The sequence below is a fragment of the Manis javanica genome, chromosome 11 (assembly GCF_040802235.1).
Source record: "Manis javanica isolate MJ-LG chromosome 11, MJ_LKY, whole genome shotgun sequence".
NCBI lineage: Eukaryota > Metazoa > Chordata > Mammalia > Pholidota > Manidae > Manis > Manis javanica.
In genome coordinates, this window is record NC_133166.1 from 92370936 (window position 1) to 92395042 (window position 24107).

The window sequence follows — 24107 nt, forward strand, 5'->3', positions numbered from 1 at the left end:
TACCTGTTAGCTGAATTGTGAATCAAGGACATATTCTCAGCCAGGATCTTTGGGAAGCACAGGAACACTGTCTTAAAAGACAGCTCTTATACTTACGAGACCCTCTGGTGAGTATGAGATAACATGTTCAGGTATTTTGCTCTTTATAATAGAATTTCATATGGGGATAGAACACAGAGGTCCTATAAATGGATTACGGTAATAACTTTCTGGGTCTGTCATCTGCCTCAAACATCAGGGGGTCTAGGTGAGCATTACAAATCTTCACTCGAGGCCATATACATATATATGTATTTTAAAGGTAGGGTCTCACTGTGTTGCCCAAGCTGGAATGCAGCAGCGATTCAGAGATCTGGTCTCGCAACTGATTAGCACAGGAGTTTCACCTGCACCACTTCCTACCTGGGCCATTTCACCCTTCCCTAGGCAACCTGGTTGGTGGTCCCCTGCTGCCAGGAGGTCACTGTAGTGATGCTGAATTAGTAGGGACACCCAGTCAGCATAGCCCACAACTCCTGGGCTCAGGCAATCCTCCTGCCTCAGTCCCCGGAGTAGCTGGGACTACAGGTGCCCAGCGCTGTGCTCAGGGTCAGTTCTTAATTGACTTCCCAGCAGGTACTCTAATACTGCTCTCAAGGTTGCCTGAAGTGAGAGCCTTCTGGGTTAGCTACCTCACAACAAGGCCAAGTCCCGTTTACTTACAAATGTTTAAGAACTGGACTTAGAGTCTCATCCACAGAAAAGCCAACCAACCTGAGCAGAAACATGGGCTGTCAGAGTAGCTATAGGCAGAGGCAGCATATCCTGTAGAAGAGAACTGTCAACATTGCCAGGGGCTCACATAGGTCCTAGGGCAAGGCCCTCCAATTCTAGATCATCTGCATCAGCTATTTGTTGCAATGTAACAAATTAATTATCCCCACAACTTAGCAACTTACAATGACAAACATTTATTATCTTGCAGTTTCTATGGGTCAGGAATTTGGGAGCAGCTTAGCTGGGTGGTTCTGGTTCAAGGTCTCCAAAGAAGTTGCAGGAAAGATATTGTCTAGAGCTGACATCATCTGAAGGCTTGACTGGGGATGGAGACTCTGCTTTTAAGGTCGCTCACTCACAGGGCTGTTGACGGTTTCTCACAGGTTACTAGCAGGAGGCCTCAGTTCTCCACCACCAGAGTCTCTCCAGAAGGCCGCTTCAGGGTCTTTGTGACATGGTAGCTGGCTTCCCCAAGCAAGTGATCCAAGGGGTAGAACAACAAGGAAGCCCCAACTCCTTCTATAACCTGGTCTTGGAAGTCACACACTGTTACTTCCATCATGTTCTATTTGTTGGAGGTGAGTCACTAATATCAACCCATACTCAAGTGAAGAGGGGGGAAAATCAAAGAGTTTGCAGACATATTTTAAAACCACTATACCACCTTATGTGGATAAAATGCCTCCACAGGAGAAACCTGTACAACAGCCATTACCAACCAGAGAAATCTTGGTTGTGTGAAAAGTGGCACAATGAACTGAGAAGACAATAGACTAAAGAATGAGACATTCCAGGACTCAAATCTCAAACCCATCCTTTGCCAGCTGGATGAATTTGAGGGAGACATTCACCTTCTCAAGGCTTTAATTTTTCTTGGTTTAAAGTGGAGATAATATTATCCAACTTGCTGACAGGCTGTGAGAAACAGGGAAAATGCATGTAAATCTTTCTGGACACACCGTAAGGCCTCAAGAGATGGCAGGTATTATTAAATTTTGCTGAGACACTTCTGTAAATCCTTAAGTTTTAAAGATATATAAATTGGTATACTGTACAGTATAGAAAGTGGATAAACTGATTGCTTAAAGAGGATTATGTAAGAACGCCACATAAATGGTAATAAATGTTTTTTCAATACTGTGATTTTGGTCTGATGCTCAGCTCATCCTTCTGGAGTATTTATGCGCGCGCGTGCGCGCGCGCATGTGTGTGTGTGTGTGTGTGTGTGTGTGTGTGTGTGTGTGTGTGTGTGTGTACTCTACCTAATTCTCCAAAGACTTTCAAGTGGCTTACAGAAATATCCATTATAAAATAAAAACTTTAAAAACAAAATATTAAAAATGGAAGAAGAAACAGAGAGGCACCCAGGAGTGTGTACAAATCAAAACAGAAAAGAAGGCTGATAAAATAAGGGGGGGTTGGGGAATAAGAATAGTTTGAGGCAGATTTGGCCCTAAGCCAAAGCAAGTGGAGAACCCTCATCAGAGTCATGAGGAGATACAGACACCTTTCCTAGAACTTGATTCTGAAAGGAACGTCTCCCGAGGAACCCACCATCCAGCACACAGGCATGGAGGACCACCCCTATGAAAGCCCACCTTTTATAAAGCTGATAGTAACCCTATGAGCAAACGGAGAGCATGATCTCAAAGCACCACTCAGTACCAGGAATTCTGCAGAGGTTGAAACTGCTTGGCGTGTCTGGAGGAATGAATGGAAGACTGGCCTCCATGTCTTCTGGCAATACTAACTGAGTGTCCAAATCAAGATCATAACTACAATGTGAGTTTTTGAACATATAGTAAGGGATCAGGCAATCATCTGAGTGTTTTGCATGTATGATCTGATTTATCTTTAGAAGACCCTATGGAATACATACTCTATTCACCCCATTTTGCAGTTGGGGAAACTGACAGAGACCCTGGATAACTAAGATAATGAGCAGGAGAGTCAGGGTCAAAACCTGGGCAATACTGAGCCTGACCAGCACACATCTCCCCATGGAGCCTGGAATACTTGGGACTGAGCTGAGAACAGATGTGGGTACGGGAATGGGAGCTGGGAAGGCCCTGGGACGCCCTCCAGCTGGGACACTGAGAGGTGACCTGTGGAGAACAGCTCATACGGTATTGATTGAGGCTTGCTGGGATGACAAGCAGCACGACTCAAGGACCAGAGGGAGCACCCCAGCTCTTCCTAGTTTCCTCTACACCCCCAGTGTGGCCCTAGTCCTGCCAGCTCTGTGACTCACACAAAACACCACCCAGGGGTCTCAGCAGCCTGGGGGCCAAGAATGTGGCTCTTAGGTAGATGGGTCCCTAAAAAAATCTATAACCAAAAAAGATCAGAAAAACATAATAAAGGCTTTGAGGCATTCTGTGGACAAGAAATCAATTTGATGTCCTGTAATCTGGCATTCCCAAGTTTTGTTGCATTGAAACATGCTGATATCCTGTAAAACTAGGCAAATACTGATCCAGCAGATCCCTAAGGTCCTTCCACCTCAAGGATTCCATGGCTTCAGGTCTTCTTTAAAAAGGCAACAGTCAATCAAGGAATTGGAAGTCAGAACACCTGAACTTGATTTCAAGCTTTGCCTCTCATTAACTGGAAAACCTGGGAAAAATCCATCTCTCAGAGCCTCAGTCTTCTTATCTGTAAAATGGGGATGCTGACCATAGCTGCATCATTATGCTTCCATGAGGATCACATCAGGTAATTAAAGCATGCTAAAACAATCCATAAACTGGGCATACATACTCATACTAGCTGGTACTGCTATAAGTCCAAAGCAAAGCAAAGCCAAACTAGAAGTCAGATCTGAACAATTTCTTATCACCTAGTTATCTGTTGGGGACTGGCTTCCCATAGCTCTGCCTGCTATTAACACCTCAGAGTAAAAACACATATGTTTAAAATGAGCAAATCCCTTGAATTCTCTCTTCCTCTTCTCAGATTGATACTTTCAACATCTCTTAATTTTAGTATTTGGGCTGAGAAGGGAAATAAATTAAAAAACAAACAAATGGTTTGTTCTTCTAGGCAGCAAACCTCTGGTTGAATGAGTTCGGGGTTTTTCATTCCGTGCCAAAGGCTGGTGATCAAATTAAGAACAGAGCACAAAACCAAGGGAAACTCTTAGAGAGAAGAAATTCACTGGAGAGAGCTGATTCTGCTACAGCAATCCAACACCTTCAGTCCTAAGAACACAGTTCTTCAGGGAGGGAAAATTGTCCTGGGGCATCCAGACCAGGTCTCTCCCCAGGTAAAAAGAAAGCTGCTTTTTCACACCTCAGGCCGGTCATCCTGACCCACACAACACTTTCCTGTCTTCTGCACATGATAAATAATATAAATTTACATTACGAAAGAAGTCACACACCAAATTCTTCCATCTGTTTGTTGATTTTTCTCCTTGGTCTTTACCCAAACCAGGACTCTCAGCCAGTTCAAAATAAACCTTCTATTTGCGTGGTGTTTTCATTTTTAAAGAATTGTATCTTTAAGGACACAGTGAAGCTGAACACCCAGCGTTGAGTCTGCATGAGGCAACTTTCTAATCCATCTTTTTCTGTGAGAATATTTCAGATGCTGATTGAATCACCGACTTACCGTTCAAAGATGTCCTCAGACAGGCTGGGTGACTGCAGTAACAGGGACTCCTCAGAAAAAGCGCTATAATCCTTAAGAAATGAAGTAGTTCTTCCCCTAGGGCAAGCTGTGGGCCTGCAGGTACAAAAGAATGGCAGCATGAGTCAAAAAGATGGACTCCTGCATTTTGTGTGATGTATGGTGTAAATTCAGAAGTCCAGGAGCTGTATTTCTAAAACGTCTTGCTTGATGAAATTCCTCTCGCACCTTTTTATTACCTTTAGTTTTACGGAAAATGTGGTGCATTAGCACAGGGGAGAAAAAGTACTAACTGTGGAAATAAACAAAGGAAACCAAATTTACCATGGAGTCGGGAAGCCCTGCAGGGGGCGCTCTCATGCGCGACCCACTTGGCGGGCCGCATAACCAGAAGGGAGGTAAGACTAGGTTACGTACTCCAACAAGACATTTTTCACGGAAGAATTTTATCTCCTGGATGGACTTGCACAAGCCTTTCCAAAATAGAAAAGCTCCACCGGGAAACTGTTCGGAAATGAACTCTGAAACCCTTGCGAAGATATTCTGCTCCTTCATCACTGGCTGATTTTGTCCCATTGAATTTCATATCCTATTATTAAAGAGTTTCACCTTAAAATGACAAAGCAGCCCTTTGTAAATGATGCAGAGTCCATTATTTTAATTTGTTCATTACAAAATAATTTGTCTCTTAATTAGTATTTAATCTGAAAAAAAAAATTCTGCGGTGTGCATATGCCCAGTGCTTTATGTTTGTGCAGAATCCTTACACTTCTGTAATGTAATTGTCATTTCCCCATTTTTCAAGTGAGGGGCTTTATTATGAAACAGTTTAACTCTGTAGCCCAGAGATGTGCAGTAACAACAAGCTCAGTGCTGTTTGACCCTAAAACCTGTCTGTCTTCTGCCTCCCGTACATGCTGACTCTCTGACAGCTAACAGCACAGCACAGGACACCGACTTCAGGAACAGGAAGGAACCTCAGAGATCATCTACGGAAAATTCCATTTCATGGGAGGAATTGGAGCCCAGAGAAGTGAAATGACCTGTTCCAGTGCCCGTAGGACTTCAGGTGATCAGAGCCATTCCTTGACTTGTAGTCCAGAACTCTCTGGCACAGTGACCACTCAGTGTGAGATTTTGTTCGGATCCTCCTTGCCCCGTGGGCCAAAAGAGACTAGGTTTATTGTATTTTCTTTGTATATAAAGGAATACATGATAAAACCAGCATTCACTCTCCTATGATCTGTTTCTACACATAACTCTTCTAAATGTGTGGCTTTTCCACACCAAGCAATTCTCCAGTTCTCCGAGGACACTAACTGAGTATCCTACAATTAATTAAATTCTGACACTACTCAGAGTTAGTGTAGACCCCACAGGTTAAGGGCTCAGTCCCAAAAGACTGCCTCCCCCACACTTCAGAGCCGATCATAGTTCCTGGATTGCAGGTTGCCCACACTTCTGTCCAACTTGGATACAGACTGGGAGATCCCCATTTGCTATTAATGGCTCACAGAACTCAGGGGAACACTTTACTTACTATCAGTTATTATAAGTAATATTATAAAGGATACAAATGAAGAACCAGAGGAGGAAGTGCGTAAGGTAAGGTCCAGAAGGGTCCTGAGCAGAGGAGCTTCTGTCCCTCTGGAGTTAGGGCTGTGCCACCCTCACGGCCTATCAATGTGTCACCAACCCAGAAGCTTATTCTGACCCCCTTTATTTAGTATTTCTATGGAGGTTTCATTAGTTAGGCATAATTGATTAAATCATCAGCAATTGGTGATTGACTCAACCCCCCAGTGAACTGAAAGTTCCAGCCCTCTAATCATGAGGTTGGTTCTTCTGGCAAATAGCTCCCGTCCTGAAGCTCCGTAGGGCTCATCAAGATTCACCTCAGCAACATCAGCTCAGGCAAAGTTGAAAGAGGTTTATTATGAGCGAGGAAGAGGCTCCTCTCCCCCTAGTCACTCAGGAACTCCAGGGCTTTTAGAGGTTCTTGTTCCAGGAACTCAAGAAGGGGTCATTGCCAACTACGTATTTCTTATCACAATATCACACAGACCATTTACACAAAATTGCCAATATGCCTAAAAAGATGCATCAAATACGATCTTTAAAACACTAAACAGTGATGATCCCCAGATGGTGGGATTTCAGATCATTCCCATGCTCTTCCTACACTTCTTTGTGTTTGAATTTATTATAAATATATGTATATAACCAGAACATGCAATAAAGGCAGTCATGAGTGTCATCTTTCCAATGTTCTCATATTCATAAAACAGTACACAAACACATAACATGTACATAGGAGTTGTCAATATTGCATTCCAAAAATGGTCCCCCCATACATTCTCTGAAGTTTGCTTTTACCACTTAAAAGCACATCATGAAATGTTTCCAAGTCAGTGGGCAAAGCTCAAAGTCATTCTATTTAAAGACTGCATAATACTGCAAGGTTGGGAATATATCATAATTTTACTCAGTCCTTCACCTTTTTGATACATTCTCATTTTTTTTCCTGCTGTTTGTCATTACAAAGAAGGCTGCAGTGAGTATCTTCGCACTGGTGGCTTTATTTCTGCAGGAGAGACTCCCTCCCAGGAGTTGAATTGTTGAGTCAAAGGGTATATGGATTTAAAATGTAAGAGATTTTGTCAGAATGCACTCCAAAAATGATTATGACATTCCATGTTTCCACTAGCAATGAACTCTTTTCCATGAAAATTCACACCAGCAGTGTAGTCTCTCTGTTAATGCCTGCTGACTTGATGGTGAGGAGAGCTATTGCTCTGTCGCTCTAATTTCCATTTCCCAAATTATAACATTAGCCTATACTTACATAATGCTTTACTCTGTGCTGGGCTTACTATAGGCCAGGCACTGTAAGGAGCATGTTACAATTAGCAGCTCTTAATCCTTAACAACAATCCCGTGAGACAAACACGAGTATCCTTGTGTGTAAGATGATGTAACTGAGGTACAGGGAAGTTCACTATCTTGGCCAAGGTCGGGCCATAGCCGGTCTGTCTCTAGGAGAGCTTACCCACTCCAATCACCACACTAGGTTCCAGTGTTTCATGTGTTTATGGATACTTGGAATTTCTTTTCTATAAACTATTTTTATCTCTTACCCACTTTTCTATTGGACTGACTTGATTCTTAATTTGAAGAGTGCTTTGATATAGATTTTAACTATAGGTCCTTTATCTAGAATCTTTCCTACAAATACTTTTTCCTAAACTTATCATTTGTCTTCTGATTTTTTTCATGGTATTTTTTATCCTGCAAAAGTTTAAAAATTTTGTGTTGTCCAATGACAAGACTGAAACAATGTATTAACGAGTTTGATGTCCTTTAGTCAAGGAAAACAGTCCGTGGGTTGGGGGAGCGCATTCTGCCAAAGGGATTTTGGACAAGAGCAAATTTTATGAAGCATTGGAACAGGCAACATGGAAACAGGGTGTGATTGGCTAGGAGGTGGGGTATCTCCTTATAAGGCTGGCAGGTCCTGTTTTCTAGGGTAAGGAGGCCAGGGAACGTGGAGTAGGAAGATGGTGATTAGGACAACCGTGACAGTTGTTTCCCCTAAGTGTGGGCTGACTCAGGTTTAGATCTGTGATGTGGGCTGGGACATGGGTGGCCTCCATTTTGTGGATCCTGATAGGTGCCTTTCCTTTATCAGTGTCAATTATATATTTATACACTTGCCTTTATCAGTGTCAATTATATATCTATACATAGCTGCTGGTTTACCCATCTCAATGAAAATATTCAGCCCAACATGCAGGTTGTAATATGCACACTTAAATTTCTTTCTAAATTTTATTTTTTATTATTTGAGGGCTTTAATCAATGAGAATTTTATTTTTTAATATGGTGTTTGATAGGGATCCAACTTCACTTTCTTCCATATCCATAGCACATGGTAACAGCACCATTTATTACAATATGTCAGCCATCCTTTCCCTAATGGGTTAAAGTATTATCTTTTTCATACACTATTTTATATTACTATATGCACTGAGATCTATTTCTGGGCTCTTTATGTCATTCCAAGGATTTTATTGGTTTTTTACAATTCCTATGCCACAATGTACTGTTTATATTACAGTGGCATTAGATAATGATTTATTTTCTGGCAGATAAGTCCTCCTTCACTATCCTTTACTCATTATTTTATGGCTATTCTTGGACATTTCATCTTTCACAGGATTTTTAATATTATGTATCCAGTTAAGTAAAAACTCTGCTTAGATTCTAATTAGAGTTCTATTAATTATATATGTAACTATCAAGGAAAATGACATTTTTACCATACTAACTTTTCCCTTCCATTCTACATCTCTTGTTTTTCTTATCTTGCTTTAGATCATTTGATAAAATATTATAATTCACTTCTTATCGCCATTCTTGTTTATGTTTATGCCCTACAAAATTTTCTTATTAGTTCTAATAGTTTTAATGATATGTCTTGGATTCTCTAGGTATAAAATTTTAATACTAAAACTTTTTTATCTCCTTTTCCAAAACTTAGACAAAATATTTTGATCTATTGTCTTCCTGCATTTACTAAAACTTCAAAATAATGAATTATAATGGTGATAATGAGCATATCTTTTCTGTTCCTGATTTTAATAAAAATAGTATTGCAATTTCACTATTTATAATGATGTTTGTTATTGCTATTTGCATTTACATACTTTCCTTCTATTTATATTTTTCTTAGAGGTTTTTTTTTCCTAAAAATGTGCTTTAATATATTGACATAATAAATTATGTTGACAGATTTATTGACAATCATCATTCTTATATTCTTAGAATAAGATGTACTTGTTCAAACAATATTATCCTTGTGATAAGTTGTTCTATTTCTCTTCCCCTTCAACATTTTCCAATAATACTTATTGGTATGATGGGATTATAGTTTTCTTCTGTCTTAAACTTTTTAAAGCCTTCTATTACAACATTTTCTCACTTCATCCACAGCTTTATTTCTTCTTATTAAAGTTGTTTGGATCTCTAGTAGCATCCAGTAGCTAGAATTTGCTCCCTAATTATTATTTTTTAGAATCTGGTGACCAAAAGCTCAGGAAAACAGTGATTTTAAAATTGCGAACTACTTTTTCCTAGAGACAAAAGCTCATATTCATCTTTGGCAGACCATTGTTTTGTTCTGGGGAGCCCCACGAATAGACCCTTTGGTCTCACAAAGCTCACACTCAGAGACAACTGTGAAATAGATCGTACCTCAAATGTAAATATTTTTTTACCAAGAAACTAGGTGTTCTGCAGGGAGATGCCAAGGTGTGTCTGCAGGCTCTGGGGCTCAGATTTCCACAGTCTTGGTTATGTTTTCTTCTATCTGGGTCATTTTGTGTTTGCTTTATTGTGAGAAGAGAGGAAAGAAAAAAAATAGGAGGAACATTTCTCTTCTGAATGTGTCCTGTCACAAACCGAAGGGGTTTTTTTTCTTTTCATTGAGGTATTATTGACATATGACATTATATTATGTCCAGGTGTACAACACGATGATTCGATATTTGCGTATACTGCAAAATGATCAGTCAGTCGGTCTAGCTACCATCCACGAAGGGGATTTTAAAAAAACATTGTTTGCAAGACAGTGATAGGAGGGAGAGGTGTGTGGAAGATCAGATTGCAGGTAAAACTGCAGACAGTAAACAAGAAATGAATGGGACTAGGGCAGCTCAACCTAGACTATTTCATAAGATTAAACAACCCAGACATGGTTGATGAGAAACTGTGAGGTGGATCTCTCCCATCCCCACCTCCATCCCAAGGGTCTAACATGGTGCTCCCCATGAAAGATGAGATCCTTCCACTTTGAATAATGGTGGGAAGGGATAGATCCTAGGATGAGAAATGGAGCCTCAGAAGCCTGGGCTAAGGCACAGAGAATTTTCTGCTCTCCTGGCCTCAGGCAGCTGGGCTTGGACAGACGGTGTCACACAGAGCTGAGCAGGCCAGGCCAGCGGAGCCAGGCTTCAGGGCTGTCTGTGAGTCAGGCCCACGCAGACCTGTGGGCTCCAACTGGGGTCACCTCTCATGTGACATATTCTCTACTGGGACCTACTTCCCTTTGGATGCCCCCAGCCCTTCAGAAAGTTCCTCTTAAGAGCAGCAATGCTCTTAAGGGGAATGAAGGGGTCTGCTCCCTGGTGGGGATGGAGCAGGAGAGACTTGTGCCCCCAGGCCCTGCAGTTGGCCCCAGCCTCTAGGACTGGCGCCTGCAGAGGGAACCTCCTTGATTGGTTTCCCTTCCTGAGCAGCTCTCATCCAGGGCCTGAGTGTAGCAGTTTATAAAAACCTGGCCAAAGTGGCACAGGACACTTAAACAGCAAAACTCTGCAGAGATTTGCCACACGGCTGGCGAGCCCTTACTGGGCACTGTCCTCCGCTCTCCTGCCTTTCACAGGTGCTGCCCTTGAATAACCAGCTTGAAGCCCAAACCCTGTCCTCCTCCTGCTGCCGGAGAACACAGAGCGAAAGGCCGGAGGGCCAGGGGCGCAGAAGCAGGGGTGCACGGACAGAGCAAAGAGGTGGGAGGGGAAGACACCGCCGGTCCCTAAGCACCTGGGAGGGGGGCTCGCAGAGCATGCTTCCCAGAATGAGGCAGTAGGGGGCTGAGGGTCTTCTTAATTTAAATATTAACAAATAGATATAACTGGGTAAACATAGGTGCTATATCTAATCATAAGTTGTGCTATATCTAATCGTAAGTTGATTTCTCACTAATATCTAAAAACCACATTTTCCTCTTTCTCCTCCTGGGCTTTCTTCCTTCTTTCCATGGTGCACATTTTACCATGTCCCCCCACCTCCTCCATTTCTGTAAGGGCAATGGACAGAGTGTTCACTGTCACCCCCAAATTCCTCACGCCTTCCACCCTGTGAGGACACAGCAGGAGGACTGCCATCTAGGAACCAAGGTGTGGGCCACACCGCATACCAAATCTGTTGGTGCCTTGATCTTGGACTTCCCAGCCCCCTAGAACTGGGAGAAATATATGTCTGCTGTTTATCAGCCACACAGTCTGTGGTATCCTGTCATAACAGCCCAAACGGACTGAGTCATACAGAGTCTTTCTACTTCTGCTTATCTGCTTGCAGCCCTTTAAACTCCATCCATATTTCTGTGACTACGGGTGTATGGTAAAGGACATAAATAAATAGGCAGAGGGCAGCTCAGGAAAGAACCTTCAGCTGGGTGGGAGTCCAGTGCCCTTGATTCTGGACTTGGGGGAAGTTCCTTCCCAGCTCTGGGCCCCACTACCTTATCTGTCAGATGAAGAAGGTGGACCAGCGATCTTCTAATCCTTCAGCAGAAAGACTGGGTGCCTCTGGTCCTGGCCACCTGGCTCTTGGTGGTAGGCTGGAAGAGAGCTTTCTGTGGGCATCTGCTCTTCAACCCCTTCCCACAGGCAAGAATGTCTCTCCAGCCCTGAGCTTCCTATCCGTTCACACTGAGAGGTCCTTGTCACTCCAGATGACAAGTCTCCCCATCTCATGCCTTCTCATCCTCTAAACCTGTTATTTCTGTTTTAGGAGCATAAACAAAACCTCCTCTGGTTTGCCCTTTCAGGTTCCCAATGCTTATGCTTCCTTCTTCCTTCCCCTAAATCAAGAGCAATCAGACCAGGATTTCAGCTCATGTTTACCACATACCATCTTTACAAGCTCGACTCATGCTACCCAAGCCTTCAGCAGCATTTCCTGCAGGGCTCCACTGCTTTCACAAGAACAGCCTGTGTCTGGCTTGTCCCTACCCCAGACGTGTTGGTAAAGGACATAAATAAATAGCCCTGATTTGTAGCATTTGCTGATTCCCAGTTTCTATGGCGTAAACACTCCCACTATGACAGATTTCAAACTACCAGTAGTTTCACAACCTTTAACAACCAGCTTGCAAAGTCCCTGAGTATTTAACAACTGGTTTTTGAGAGCCTGGAGCTGCTGGCTCCAGCCCAACACCGGAACCCAGCTCTCCAGGGTGCCCCGAGTCACACCCGTTTTGTCACTGCATCTTCCTTGACTGACACACTCTGTCCTTACTGAGCACTCATTGTGGCCCACACTCTCCTAGGGACATTGCAGACCCGATCTCACTTAATTCTCACAAAATCAACTATCCCCATCTTGGCTTCGTAGGTCATGGTTACTCCTGGGGGACGATCTATGTGGCCTGAGAACTAAGACACTCGTTCTCTGTGAGGACAGGTCCTGGCTCCTGTGTCAGGCTCTCACACAAAGCATCCTTTTCTGGCGGCTAATGGTTCAGAGCACGGACTTCCGTGAAGCAGAATCAAGTTCCAGGCGGGCACTCATCACTCATACTCTCTGAGTTTGTCTCCATGGACAAAGAGTGGAACTAAGCTTCCATTTCTTCTAAAATAAAGATTAGAAGATAATTTCCCTTAAAGGGTAGCTATGAGCATTAAATGATATCAGAGCTCGAAACGCCTTCGCACAAGGCCCAGTACCGGTCACGCAGCGCCAGCCGTGGAGCCGCATCTGAGAGCAGCCTCGCTCCGAAGTCCTCCCCTGCTCCGCGATGCAAAACCTCCCTCGTCGAGGCTCTTCTCCGTGAGGGGCTGCACTGTCCAGACGGGGAACCTTGCCTTACTTGGAGCACAACGCCCCCAGCAGTCACCAGGCCCCGCTGATATTTTGTCCTTGTGAGGTGAGGCCTTGCTGGGGGGTGGGGAGCCGCTTCCTCCTCGGACCTGTTGTCCCCCAGGAAGCTGGGGGATCAGGCTCCCCGGGGCCTGGCAGGTGGATGGAGAACAGGAAGACGTCTCCTCCTTATTGAGCAAGCACCAAGCAGCTGGACGTCGGCTGTGCCCCTTCCTCCTGGGGTCACCTCTGCCACGCTGGTGGCATAAACAAAACACCTCTCCCTGTTCACCCTCTCCCTGTAACACCTTGCCAGCAGGTGGCCTCGCCAGCCGCAGAAAATGTCAGAGCCCAGGCTGGGAACACAGCCCTCCCCCTGGCGCACAGGCAGCTGGGTGCTCCTTGGTACTGGGGAGCAGCACTGCCAGCTGGCTGGCATTCTGCCCACGTGCGCAGGACTAAAAGGGAAGCAGGCAGGGCTTAAGCAAAATTGGACAATGGGCTCCCAGAACACCAAGGGGGCAGGGGCAGGGCTGTTCTCGGTCCCTGGGTGGAGTCTGGGGGTGGGGCTGGAGAGGGAGGGCCTGTGAGGGGCGGGGGCAAGCCGAGCACTTGGTGCAGGAGGTTCCTCCTCTGTGGTCCAGGTGCAGCTCAAAGGGGCAGCCCCGGGGAAGGGGGCAGGCAGGGCCCGGCTGTGGGCCCGGATCGCTGCGGTGCTAGCACTCACACCTGCGCCCGGACTCGTTCCTGTTCCTTCAGGGGGGATGCCTTTAGGTTAGGGCTGCGGCTTTCCTCCTTGGGAGTCCTTGTGTCCTGGGAGTTCCGCCTTTGTGTCCTGCCTTGTCCCCAACGCCAATGCCACTCAGCCGCGTGGATGGGCTGCTGGAGGGCAGGACATGCAGTGGCTGAGGAGCAGGAGCGCTAGAGAGAGGCAGAGGTGGGTCCTTGGCCCCCGTCCCTTTCTCGCGCACTCCACAGCCTCATCTGCCTGAGTCCTCAGGCAAGGTTTCCTCCTCCGAGAAGCAGGGAGAGTAGCTGTGTCCAGCTCTCCGGCTTGCTGGAGGATGAATGGAATGCAATGCCTGGACGCCCAGCATGTAGAAAGCACCCAGATACTTTGGCCATTATTACTTGCAGAATCCCTATGGCAACTGCCTGTGGAATCACTGGACTCTCTTCTGAAACGAAGAAAAAGTTAAGCCTTACAAAGGTAATATTTATCTCTGAGGTGAACTAGCGGGCCAGAAGGTCAGAAGGCCAGAAGGTCAGAAGGCAAAGATAAACAGGCAAAGGTAACGGACATTTCTCAGTGGCTTCCCAGGTGCCGCACGTGTGCCCTCTCATTTTACACTGCAGGTAACGTTTCTGAACGATCAGGCAGCCAGAAGTCAGACAGCTTGCTGGCACGTTAAAGAAACAAAAGAAACGCTCAAGACTGGAATGCCTACTGTGTCAAGACACCTACTTAGGAAACAACGTCACAGTGAATGAGTAGAGCAAGTCTCCAGTTCTGCCAGCAAAGTTAAAATAAACGTGCCAACAGGGGAATTGCAAAGCCGAGCCGATTATTGTCCTGGTGATTCCGCGGATGGCACACGCAGACTCAGAGTTTTGACAGAATTGGGCATGTGTTATGCCTTAATGTCATGCTAAACGGTGGTGCTTTCAGGCACACCTGTCATATCACCTGGAGAATCCTATTCCAATCAGAGATCTTCCTGTCAATTGAATTGGTCTAGTTATCACGAGGAAACATCCAGGTAAACTCAAGCTACCAAAAAAAAACCACGTAGACAATGACTAAGCAATGACACGGTGTTGGATTTATGTAAAGATTCTTTTTTTCTACTTGAGATATTTCACAAAGGGTGGGAGATGATCATCACACCAATTGTCTTCAACTTCACACTGGGATTCAGAAATCTCTTGTTACGAAGACAGTCAGTTTTCGTGTCATTCATTTATTCCAACTCTCACTTATTTTTCCATTCATTCAGCCACATGAGTTGATGATGTGCCATATCATAATGGGCAGAGGTGACATTAAAATGCCAAGTAGGAAATGGTACATTCCTTTATGGGACAATGTCTGTTAGGAAATAATATAGTGGCAAAGACTGGCGGTTATGTAAAAACCTGTAACTAGATTTGGGCGAGGATGGGGTGCCTGTGCTAAGAAGTTTGCAGATGACAGCTGCTGTGTAGAAGACAATGGTGCTGTCAAAGGACGCTGAGCCTGGGGACGTGCATTCCAGGAGCAAGTGATATGCAGGATGGAGTAAAGCTAGGAAGCCAGCTAGGAGGAGAGTGCGACTGCACTTCACGGGGTCCACTCTGACCCCCCGGGCAGCTTCATCACCCACTTCCTCCTCCCCCCACAGTGCTGCCACATTTCCTCCGCCTCCACCTTCTTGCTTGAAACTATTCTTGCTTAAGCCGTGAATGAACTTCCACCAGTCAGAGCCTAAAAAACACTCTCTAAGTCTTAGCTTATCAGAGCAGTTCTGTTCCGTTTGCATGGTCGGCCACTGACTCGAGCTGGAAACTTCTTCTCTGAAACACAGCCTCTTACTGGTTTATCTCTTACTCCTCTGGCGGCGGCTGCTCTGATTCAGGCTTTTCATGACCTGCCCTGGTGTTCTTAAGGCGCATCTGCAGCCCAGTTCTAATCTGAAACCTCCCTGGGAAATGTCATGCTTATTTGCAACTTCTACAGCTAAAATCCCTCCTCCATAGAAAATATGTTAATAAAAACTGAGAGTGGGGACTTTCTGGGGGGAGTTTTATCACTACAGTCGATGTCAGCGTTACAGTATAATGAGTCCTCTTCTACTCATCTCTACTGATCTGGGTTAAGATGAAGGCCTTGGGTCAGATAAACAATGTCCCCTCCTCTTTGCCCTTGTTGGAGCTGTGCTGGGGCCTCTTTGCATCCACAGTGGGACTACTGGATTGGTGGTTAAGAACGAGATGCAGGAAAAAAACGATGCAGGTGTCTAATCTTCTAGATGACTTGTTGCCAAGTGAAGATGTTTTAAAACAAAGACTCTGGTTTTGAACCACGTCTGGTTTTTCGAGAGGCGTGCTGGTCCTCTCTAGGCTCCTGCAGGGAGTTCTGGACGGCTCCATGGAAGTTGGAACTTTACTTTGTTCACTTCTGTTTCCCAGGACTTAGAAAAGTGCCTGGCACAGACCAGAGACTCATAAACAGGTGTTGAGTGAATGAGCAGTTCTATCTGACTGGGGTCTGGGTGGGTATCCCCATATGTTCTTGGCTTATCAAGTCAGGGAAATAACAGGAACAAAAACTTTGGCTCAACTGCTGCGACCATGGATTCATAGAGTTTGGAAGAGATCTCTTTAGGATTTATCAGCTTCAAGTCATGTATAAACTTTTCACTGCATCTAAAAGACTCTAATCCTTTTGGGAGACCCAGGATTTGAAAGTTTTAACTATGAATGAGGTAAGATTGGGGAACATAATCAAGCAGGCATGGCCTGGCTGACTGTGAATACAGAAGCTCAGATCCAGACTGACACCTTTCTTTTCTCAGCTCTTCAGCTTCAGCACAAAAGTCTTAAAATCCAGAGCTCACAGGCTCCTCTCTGACTGGATTTTGGCCATGACTTCTCACTGAGTTTCATTTAGCTTAAAAGCTCCAAAAATGTTAAATCATCTAATAAAGACATTTTCCTTTGAACGATCTGTTTGTAGTCTGCTCTGACTGGTAGATCCAATGTAACCCCACTAAAATGCACAACGGATGTAGTCTAAGCCCTTAGAATTATTGCCCTATCCACTTACTAAACGTCCTACCTAAATGCTGTGCTGCTGCCCCTCCTGGTGAGTGAGGGCCAGCCTGGCATTTCCAGGCCCCCAGCTCACTGAGAGCTTCTTTATCAATATGTGCAGGGGCAGCTCATGAACAACAGCTACAATTATCTGCTGTCCTTATGTTGAGCTTTTCTCAACTTTTCATTCTGTGGATTGAAACCAGTTTGGGGATTTAGCTGCTTATACTCAAAATAGATCCTTGTAATGGACCAGCCCCTTATACTGCCTTCAAAGTTAAGTCCGTCAGTACAGTTTTTCGAAAACACACACAATTTTCTTTCTTTAGTCAGAGAGCTGTGCCAAATGGAACGTTTTTACACCCTTTGTTTAAAATATATGCTGATTTATGGCCCTTTCTGATCCTTGCAAAGCATGCCTGCACTCTCACCGACTCACCCTTCCTCCTGCAGTGAACAGACCGGGCAGTGCTTGCTCTCCTGCAAGGGGTGAGCTCAGGTGACCGGGGAGCAGGTGCGGGGCATTTACCTCTCTACCTTCAGACACAACGCCTTGCAATCAATTATTCCTAAGCTCAGATCCTTTTGGCATATGCTGTTGAAAATGTAATTTATCTTAAAAAATGCAATTTATCTATTTATAATCTAGATAGCAGGTGAGCTCATTCAATTTCTCAGAGGTTCATTTCACAACCAGTTTTTACGGGAGGGTCAAAGGAAACAGTGCTGTTTAAAAAGACATGTGTCACAGATGTGTTGGGATTTTTCTGCAGATAACGTAAGTGTTTGCCAACTATTACTCTGGATTTTTCTTCATTGTGCTCTCTGGTGGGAATCTTTAGTGCTGTTTAAAATGACATGTGTCACAGATGTGTTGGGATTTTTCTGCAGATAACATAAGTGTTTGCCAACTATTACTCTGGATTTTTCTTCATTGTGCTCTCTGGTGGGAATCTTTAGGGTTACCCTTGTGTATTTCTTTTCTGGAAAAGTCTTAGAACTATTTTGTAAAGAGACTCTTGGCCCTGCCCACACACTGGGTGCCCCTCAGTACCTTTTATTCTTTTTCCCTTTATCAAATATTTTTAAACATCTACCATGCACTAGGCACTGAGCTTGGCACAAGGATACAATGGAGAACAAAAGTGGCACTGTTTCCTTCCCTTCATTAACCTTACTCATTGGAGAAAGAGTCTTAGGTTAGGCTCAGTTTTTATTAGAAGATTCAAGCCTTATTATCCTACTTGTCTGGTTTTGGATTCATGAGGACCCGCCTTTTACAACATAGAATCCACATCTAACCTCATTCCATATGGCCCTGCTGCTCCAAAGGGTATTTCAGATCTGTCCCTCTAACCCTGAGACCTTAAGGTCTAAACATTATCAGTGGTTTCTAAACTTTCTTTAAGAGACCCCTTTATTTTTTTCAAAAGAAAATTGACTTTGAAACCAAGTATGTTAAATAGACTATTATGAAGCTACTCATTTGCTATCTAAAAAATAAGGTGGGCTGTTCACTGCCTCCCTGACTCTCCTACTTTCTGCAGAGCCCTGGGGGTTGCTGGGAAACCGCTGCCCGTGACAAGCTGCTTTACCTTGTGAAGTTGCCCTGGAGCTCTGCCTCCTGGGATGGCAGTACCAGGCTGAGAACCAATTTGGCCCTCAAGCTTGTCCCGGGAGTTTTTCTGTATATTTTTAAATGGGTTGCTTACCATTCTCAGAATCAATGGGCAAAATCACACATGCTCACGTCCATCTGGCGGTCTGTATCGTGTCCCAGGCTAATGCAAAGTGATAGAAATTGGGACTCAACTTAGGAAGGACAGGCATGCAGGGTGGCGCTGTCGCAACAGGCTTTCCAGCTCTTAAGAGTTCTCAACTTCTTTTCTGTGCTTGTGCGAGGGATGTCCATTTAGCAGAACTGACGGGTTCTTACTCTGCAGTCAAGGGAAAAGAAAACACTAGATAAGCATGTGAATTCTCTGGTATTTGCAAAGAGGGATGCAAAGAGAGTGTCCTGGGAACATGTTGCAGAGAATAAAAATGAGGTGTCTGGTCCAGTGTGAGTATTTCAGGAGAGAGAAGAGTAGGGACGGGGAGGAGTAGGGGGAGAGAGAGACCAAGGGAGAGGCAAAGAATATGAGACAGGTTTCTAATTCAGACCTGCAGAATAACTTTACCATCTGCCGAAAGAGTCCGCATGACGCAAAATTCTGCCATTTCGCTACCTTTTCACACCCCCACACTGTTGCCATTTCATTGCCGGGAAAGGGTTTCTAGAACTGGAAGGTTTTGAAAAGCTGTTGGTGAAAGAATTGCTTTATATACCACCACCTATGCCCCAAATCCTTCTTGGAATTTGGAGGGGGAGAGGGCAGGCAGTTTTGCTTTTGTCTGTTTTTTAAGAATATTCTTCTTCTGAATAAAAAGCAATGTATCTGACAATACCAAATGGCAGTAGGGATACAGATACCTAGATGTCTTACACACTGCTGGTGGGAATATATATTGATTTGTGCAAACTCTTTGGAAAAATAGTTTGACACTATCTTTTGAAGTTAAACTTTCACAAACCCTATGACAGACCTTTCCACTCCAAGGTTTATATCCAAGATAAATTGCTATATTACAGGGAAGTGCATGGGAAGACACATAGAAGAATGCTCACAGTAGCACTGTTCATAACAGGGAAAGTCTGGACATCGGTTAAATACAGAATAAACAGTAATATATTCACATGGTGGAATGTTTTATATAGCCATCAAAATAAAAGAGCTCCAGTGGCATGCATCAGTATGGCTGAATCTTAGCAATAAAATATTAACTGCAAAAAGTCCTAGAAGAAAATATATAGGATGCTACCCTCTTTACAAAGTTAAAGCCACAAAATAAAAAATGTATGCTGTTTTAGGGTTATATGTCAACTAGATATAATGCTATTAATAGAAAAGCAAGGGAATTATGAGATTTGGGAAGGTGGTTATCTTGGGTAGAGAAAAGTGGTGAATGGGATAGGAGAGGATTCATACCTATATGTAAGTTTCTGTTCGAGTCCTAGCTTTTATACTGAGCATTGGGTTTATGTGTACTTAATGCGTTATAATAAATAAATCAGTAAAAATGACTATGCATAGACCAATAAGGAGAGTATTTACTGAACTGAGGATCATGATGAACCCAAATTCAGAGTGTGTCTGGGCTCCACAGAGAAAACTGAAAGCAAAAATTATGCATTCATTGTGAACAAGAAAATAAAATAAAACAATCCTGACACAGAAATTATTACCAAAATATTAGTGAGTTAAATTCAGCAATATATAAAAAGATTAATACATCATTACCATGTGCATTTTATCCCAGGAATATAAGTTTGGTTTAATACTTAAAAATCAATCAATGTAATTCACAATAACAGTATATAGGAGAAAAACCACACAAGCATTTTAACAGATGCATAAAAAACATTTGACAAAATTCAGTAGCTATTCATAGTAAAATTCTCAGCAAATTAGGATGGAAGGAGGTTACTCAATCTGAAAAAGGACATCTCTGAAAAACATACAGCTAACATCACACATAATAATGTAATATGAATACTTTCTCATTTAATGAATAAGGCAAGAATGTCTACTTTCACTTTCTGCATTCAACATTATACCAGAGGACCTAGGTACTTATAAGTGGCCAAAAAGTGAAATAAAGGGGTTGATATTGAAAAAGAAAAGTAAAATTGTTATTTTCTCACAGACAGCACGATTGTTTACACAGAAAATCCTTTGGAATCTATAAAAAGTTTACTAGGACAAATATGTGACTCTGACAAGGTTGTAGAACATAACGTTAATATATAAAAATAAATTATTTATCTACATATTAGCACCAAAAAATAAAATTTAAAGTAGAAAATTATAATAAAAATTTTAAACAATTCCATATTATCATAAATACAGAATACTTAAGAATAAATTTAACAAAAGCAAAAAAGTCTACATTGAAAAACCAGAAAATATTGGTGAGAGAAATTTAAGACTTAATTAAATGGATGGACATACCATATTCACAGAGTGGTGGCTCAACATTGTTAAAAATGTCCATTCACCCCAATTTTGATCTCTAGATTCAATGCAATCTCAATCCAAACTCATCAGACTCTTTTGAAGTATTTGCCAAGCTATTCTAAAATTAAAGGCGAAATGCAAAGGACCTAGAATAGTCAGAACAATCTTCGAAAATAACAAAATTGGACGACCCACACTACCTGATTTTAACACTTACCAGAAAGCTACAGCCAAAAAGAGGAAGTGAAATTTGCATAATTGCCGTGAGAACCTACTAATATGATGTAGCTGTATAAATATTGTTTAAGACCTTTTCAATGCAGTTGATCATTTCTTACCTCAGGATAAGAACAAGCTATCTCCAGAGGTAATAGCACAATACAGCATTTTCCAAAGTGAAACTCAGATACCACTGGTGTGAAGATGATTTACACAGACAAATATGTTTATATTTTTTAATAATTGTTATTTAAAGATTATCACATGCTTAAAGTTACAAAGAACCTGTTTGTCTATTAAAGATGGTCATAGAAAGTTTCCTTTTGAAATAAGTTGAAGTTTTAAAAATGCAATAGACATGTGGACTAGAGTAGGAATGCCAGCACCTCGTTACAGAATTAGGTAGACTTAACCCACCCAGAACTGGCGGAGCCAGAGAACTCAGGCTTCCCACATTCATATACCCTGTCCACTCGTAGATTCAGAGTCCTTTTACTACACAGTAGAAAGCAGATCACGAAGCATGTTCTCTGCAGACAGGTTGGGTCCCAACTCACCAATCTGGTAACTAAGAACTGGAAAGGCAGACCAGGGTGTTCCTTAGGGAGGACCTTCCCCATGGAAACACGAGGAATAGGAAACAAGTGTGTCCTTCCCCATCACATGCGTGTACACACACACACACACACACACACACACACACACACACACACACACATCCTCAGTGTCATAGCCCTCCCCATGTCACCACCTCCCCCAGCATTCCCAGATTCAGATGTTGTCACTGTGTCTATAGAGACTGAATGTAGCGGCTGCCACCACTCTCCTGCAAACAGATCCCAAGTGATCTTTCCTTGAATTCAAAGCTCCAGTTCATAGAATTTAATCTAGGATCTTGCCTCATGGCTGCAAGAGAGGCTGCCAAACAAGAGTGTATCTGATAGCTTTTATTTCTACAGTGGCAGCCCCCTGGTCAGTGTGGTGGGGCCCACTCAAGAGAAAATGGAGAAACCCTGTTGGGCAGGTGAAACCAGTGCTCTGTAGAGGAGAAAACGAAGTCTCTGAGAAGTCAGGTAACTTGCCACAGTCACAGAACAAGCAAGGGGTTCTGCATTTACAAGATCAAATAGTTACTAAGCAAATTCTGGGAACTAGGGGCCTTAGGAAGGCATTTTGGTTCTTGTATGTGATAGAGAAAATTCTTAAAAAACAAAACAAAACAAAAATGACTCAGCCTGTAAGAAGCAAGAAAGAATGAAGTTCTAACCTGAATCTTTAAGGCTCTGTTTCGGCCCGAGGCTACAGCAGAGAGACGCTTCTCCCTACTTTTACTAGGGAGTTAAATTGTGCAATGTGCTTTTTTGCCAGTGAGTTTAGAATTCCCAGGAAAGTAGGTTTGGGATTTTCTTTCCTTGTAAAGGAAATTGCCTTTAATTAATCAGAGTAATTGCCTGTTCTGTTTCTTTTCTTTTCTCTTTTTTAGAGTCCCTTCCACCATGCCAGAGGGCTCTTTGACAACTTTAGACTCTTTCTCTGAGTTAGCGATTGTGCAAAGACCCAGGCCTGCAGCCCAGCCTCCGGCAGGGGGCCACCACCCTCTGCTCTCTCTAACACACCTTTCACATCGTGCATGTTCTTCCCTGTAATACAGCTGCTTGGGCTGTCACCTTGCCTGTTTCTGCCAGGGTTGGTAGGAAGCAGCTTTAGGGACTGTGTTGGACACCCATGAGCATCCCCATGCGGCAGCCCTGCTCCTGCGGATTCTGGATAGAAACTACACTGGGGAACAAAAGTCCACTGCCTCAGGACTGTATCCACCTCCTTTCATTCAGAGATTCAGCTTATTACTCTGGTCTCCAATCACATGAGATCTATATAAACAATGCAGGCTGTTCCTTTATTGTTTCTTCCCCAAATACCTGGCTTTTGAAAGCTTATTGTTTCAAGAGGTCTTTTCTGCTCTCGTTTGAGAGATTGACATGATCAGATCTATTTCCGCTGGGGGGCGTTCTCTCTTTGCATTTGGACCCATCAGCAGTCAAAAGACGTATGACTCAACCAGAGCCGCCACTGGTGATGACAGAGAATTGTTTAACACAGTTGGAATTTGTAGATGAAGCTCAAGGATGGAAACAGTGGCGGGGCAGGGGGTGGTGGCAGAAGTGAGAGGACACACGGGTGGCGGGGGACTTGAAAGCATATTTACATAGCACTTTTTTTGTGAGTGTGGCTCTGAGTCAACTGCTTTGAACACAGCCATCCTTTGAGATAGGTTCTATAATGAGCCCCCACTTTACAGATGAGGAAGCTGAGAGACCCCATTCAAGGCCACACAGAGCAAGGGGTCTAGCTGGGATTCTAATCTCAGCAGTCTGGCTCCAAAGTCTGTACTCTCAACTTCCACACTGTACACAATAAAGGTCGAGAAAAATCCAGCCTCCCCCAGCTGCCCTTGGTGCCACCCCTAGAATCCTCCAAGAGACTTCTCTCTTGCTGTCCAGTATCTCCCAGCCCCTGCTTTATTTAGCCAGAGTGTGTTTCTTTGAATTATGAGCCTCAACTCCTAAGTTTTCTCATCAGTAAAATAGGAATGATAATGGTACCAGTCTTATCTAGTTTTGTAAGTTCTAAGCATATGGTAAACATCCAATAAGTGATCATTATTTTTACAAGCTATTAGAGAATTGAATAGAGGTTTATAAAAGGCTTAAAATGAGATGTCTCTAGCTTCATTAGTCCAGAAATCTCCATACTGCCTTAACAATAGAGGTAAACAGGGAGTTTATCATTGCAGCTCTGTATTCTGCAACCCAGAATTTCAAATTTAGAAAGTTCAGATTCACTGATTCAGCTCTGAAGAGAGCCATTTCTTCCAACACCACAAAGCATACTTGGGAACCCTCGGGTATGAGACCCACAGGAGCACCCACCCAGCAAAGGATCTGGGTCTTGGTCTCCCCATTTGAGCTCTGCCCACACATGTTAATTCAGATGAATCACAGGACAAAAGAA

At 43.4% G+C, this 24107-nt stretch overlaps 1 long non-coding RNA gene across 1 annotated transcript; it reads right to left on the bottom strand.

The window, feature by feature from the left end:
* Positions 1 to 977: 977 nt before the first annotated feature.
* Positions 978 to 21006, bottom strand: LOC108394196 (uncharacterized). Its single transcript, XR_005058948.2, has 4 exons — positions 20871 to 21006; positions 18531 to 18755; positions 4369 to 4482; positions 978 to 1671 (listed from the first exon to the last, which is right to left on the bottom strand). It is a non-coding gene; the product is annotated as an uncharacterized lncRNA (long non-coding RNA).
* Positions 21007 to 24107: the final 3101 nt, after the last annotated feature.